Source organism: Patiria miniata, unplaced genomic scaffold (genome assembly GCF_015706575.1).
Source record: "Patiria miniata isolate m_02_andy unplaced genomic scaffold, ASM1570657v1 HiC_scaffold_20, whole genome shotgun sequence".
Lineage (NCBI taxonomy): Eukaryota > Metazoa > Echinodermata > Asteroidea > Valvatida > Asterinidae > Patiria > Patiria miniata.
In genome coordinates, this window is record NW_024037059.1 from 5282812 (window position 1) to 5286749 (window position 3938).

General features: G+C 37.2%; 1 long non-coding RNA gene across 1 annotated transcript; it reads right to left on the bottom strand.

The window, feature by feature from the left end:
- Window positions 1-1152: 1152 nt before the first annotated feature.
- LOC119728674 lies at window positions 1153-2821 on the bottom strand. Its single transcript, XR_005271116.1, has 3 exons — window positions 2553-2821; window positions 1775-2407; window positions 1153-1559 (listed from the first exon to the last, which is right to left on the bottom strand). It is a non-coding gene; the product is annotated as an uncharacterized LOC119728674 (long non-coding RNA).
- Window positions 2822-3938: the final 1117 nt, after the last annotated feature.

The window sequence follows — 3938 nt, forward strand, 5'->3', positions numbered from 1 at the left end:
TTTAGTCAAGAATTGGGCCCCAAATCACTTATTTTTCTGTCTTACTTGAGCGCAAACCTTTTTCAATTATTATTCTGTGCCAAAACGTTTGACCTGGGAAAGGCACAAAACATTTCAAAAACCAAAAAAAATCCCTTCTGACCCTCTTTTTTTTTTTTTAGAGCGATTGAGCAAAATGCACCAGGCTACTGAAAGTGCCCTCTTTTGGGTTTTAATGGAATAGTTCTTGAGACTTTTATGATTCACAATGAATTCAGATCATAGTGACTTCACTGGCAGTCAAAAAAATGGAATTACCAGAGGTTTGAATGAGGAGTTGATAGCGCCCTCTGTAGATTTCAAAATAAGTTTTGGATGAAGATAGACTGCAGCTTTTGTTTATCTTCAGAAGTCAAAGATATCACAGTGTCTCATTTCTAAAAAAAAATTAAATAGTTTAAAGAAATTTTATTATTTGAAGTGATGAAAATAAGTCAAAAGGTTCCTATAAAATTTCACTGTTTAAAGGTAGGCGTACCACATAAAAGCTCCTTCCTTAAAGAAAACTGAAAATACTGAGGATCAAATTATTTGGCAGTGCAACAACCAATTGGGTCAGTTTGCATCAAATTTGTGCAACTTTATTTTGGTGGAATCAAAGGATTGGGTGCGAAAGGGAGTCAAAGGCTAGGGGGTGACCCCCCCCCCCCCCCCCCACCATTTCAAAATTCAATATGCATTCAATGTTAATGCCATTTAAATATAAATTTGTTTGTAACTTATTTATTTTTAAAATCTTATTCAATATTTTGTGAAATTTTGGGTGCAGTAATTATAACACTGAGCATACACAGTGTTTATCCTTTTGCTTCTTAAAAACAAAAAGGTGCAATTTGATGAAACATGCAAAAACAAAAGTGCCAAAACAAAAAATATCAGAAACCAAATCAAACTATTTAACATGAAACAGCAGATTCATGCAAACAACGGTCACAAAAAGATAAGCACTGTGTAATTTCAATGTCTACATGCCTTTTGATTTAAACGAACACTCCAATGGTTCAATTTATTTGTGTGAAAATCAACACTCCTTCGTAACTGCATGAGGCAGGCTGATTCACCTGGGGGGGGGGGGTCCTCTAACCTTCGGGAAAAATGTGTGTCTTCTCTTGGACACAGAAATAAATCTTTAAATAAAAATAATAATAAATTACAATATCTAATATTTTCAACTGGTTAAGGAGCACTGCCACTATAACTTTCACAGGAACTCCATTTTTGCATAAATCAAATGATTGGAATAATAAACTGATTATGTCATTTCAATAATTATTTTAAGTGAGGAATACATCAGCAATTGTGAAACAACAAGTGAAATCGATTAAAATTGTGCACTTATTTCTCAGGGAGAATTATCCTCAAGAATTAGAAATAATTAGTCACCAGTCATCTCTTGATCATCCTCCCTGCCTCCAGTTTCTCAGTTCCAGCGGTGATGGAGCGGTGTTATCCTCGTGAAGATGGAACATCCTCTCTTCCTCATCCAGCCAGTCACATCTGGGGGTGGTGGTCATCATCTTCTTAAGGAATTAAAAATAATTGACGAAAATGTTAGGACCCATTAATATAGACCACAAGCACTCTGAACTAACATGAGGGAAGTGGATCAGTTTAAGCATCTAAAACAAGATGTTGACCATCTGGGTTTTTTTTGGGGGGGGGGTGTTGTTTTGTTTGGTTTAGATCTTTTGTGTGTCTGTTTGGGGGTTCTTTTACGTTTTGTAAGTACACTTACCTCAGGAATCAGATGTAGCAAACATGCTGATCAGTCATCTGTCGGTCCCTGCTTCTTAATATGTCATTCTCCTGAAGTAAATGGCTTGAGATCTTCTTTTGTCCACCATTTCCATAGGGTTCAGATGGAGAAGTTTCATCCTGTGGAATAAAAAAAACTTCTCGGCCTAGGCTAGCTAGGTCACATTAGTAAGAATTCTTCTTTTGGGTGTTCAACAAATTTTAAGCGATTTAATTTTGATATTTTCTTGAACTTGGACTTTGTCATCCTTTGGAAGGGTCATCTTAGAAATCAGAGGCAAAAAGAGGAAATAAAACTTCTAGATTAGAACTGGGGAAAAACACCTCACAATGCATTACATCACCAGAAGAACTCCCCTCCCTGAGGTGAACTTTAAAAAAAAAAATATGACGTTTCATTTACTGGCCTGTTTATTTGTTGATGCTTTTTTTTTCTTTTTTAAAGTAAACTCACTAGCTGGCAGAGCCATCTGTCACCTCATTATCCCTGTTTCCAGCTCTTCATCTCAGTTGAACTTGGGAGAGGCAGGATCATCCTCAACCATAGAAACCAGTCTCCGCTCATCTTGCCACTCTCATCCAGATACAGCCCTCTAGCTATGTCAGTCTCCATCTTTTAAAACACACACAGAAAAAAAAAACAGGAGGAGAGAATAGAATTAAAGATAAACGCAGTTTATTTTGCGTGGGTAACTTTAATTTCAGAAGTGTGCAAAAATTAGTCATGTATACCTGTTGATTTTTTTTTTTTAACTCACCTCAGGAATCAGAAATGGGAAACCTGGCAAACAGGGACATCCGTTCATCTGTTGGTCCTCCTCCCTGCTTCCGGTTCCTCGGAGAGATTTGTCGTCATCCTGACAAAGCAGCCTCTCCTCATACAGTCAGTCTTACTGGGCTTGAAGATCCTCATCTTCTCTTGGCTAAGTGAGCTGGGGAGAAATAAAACTCTACCTAGCCTAGCTAGGTCGTGTACTGTTTCCCTACTGATGATTAGAACAAACTTTAAGACTTACTTATTGTTAAATACCAGCTGCAGCCAACACAAATGTTAAAATGAGGAAACTGCCGATCCTTGCAGATCGATCGGGCTTACTTGTTATGAATCAATAATAAGGTTGCAATTATGACTGTTGAAGCGACATAATGTCAGACGCGCCCTGCCGATCGTTGCAGATCGGACTTACTCATTATTTCGGAGACAAGGCAACAATATAACTTCAGGGGGATAAGTGTCCCTGCCGGTCATTGAAGATCGGACTTACTTTCTAAAATTCAAAACAGGCCTAAACATTACATTTGAAGGCGGTTTAAAGTCACCAGTTTACCTGCCGACTGTTGCATGATCGGACTTACAGCTTAAAATTCAAGACACGGCTGAAACTTATACTTTTGAAGGCGACATTGTGACACAATTTGTACTTGCCGATCGTTTAAGATTACATAATGTCACAGGTGTCCTTGCCGATAGTTTTGTATATCGGATTTACTTTTTAAAACAAAAATCCAAATAGGGCTGCTAACATTATTTCTGGAGGTTACACCATGTCATAAGGTGGCCCTGCCGATCGTTGTAGATCGGACTTACTCTTTGTATGCCGACGCATTAAATACAGGGCTGCAAGGGAATTCTCTAATGAAAAAAAAAGAAGTAAAAACTCACCGATATCTGCTATCGGACTTACATTTTACAATTCAAGATCTAAAAATTATCGTCGAATGTGATTGATATATTTGCCCATGCCAATATTTGCAGATCGACTTTCTTATTCAAAGGAATGATGAACATTCAACGAAGAATCAGTTTAATATGAGGTATTGCGTCCCACCACGTGACAAGAGACTTGTGGCACGACTTCGGATTTTATTTAAAAAAAAAAAAAACTTAAACCACTCTCGACGTTTACTTGTTTTCGTTTTATTTCGTATCGTAACATTTTGTGATAAAAATAACACTGATTTCAAGTATTATTTTTCCCATCACCACTTTGATTTTTTTGTATCGTTACGTATCGTATTGTATCGTGTCATATCGCATAGCATCGTAACGTATCGTAAAGTATGACGTAATATCGTATCGTATCGCACTTTTGAGAAATAAATAACACTGGATTCAAATATTATTTATTTCACAGGATTTGCTG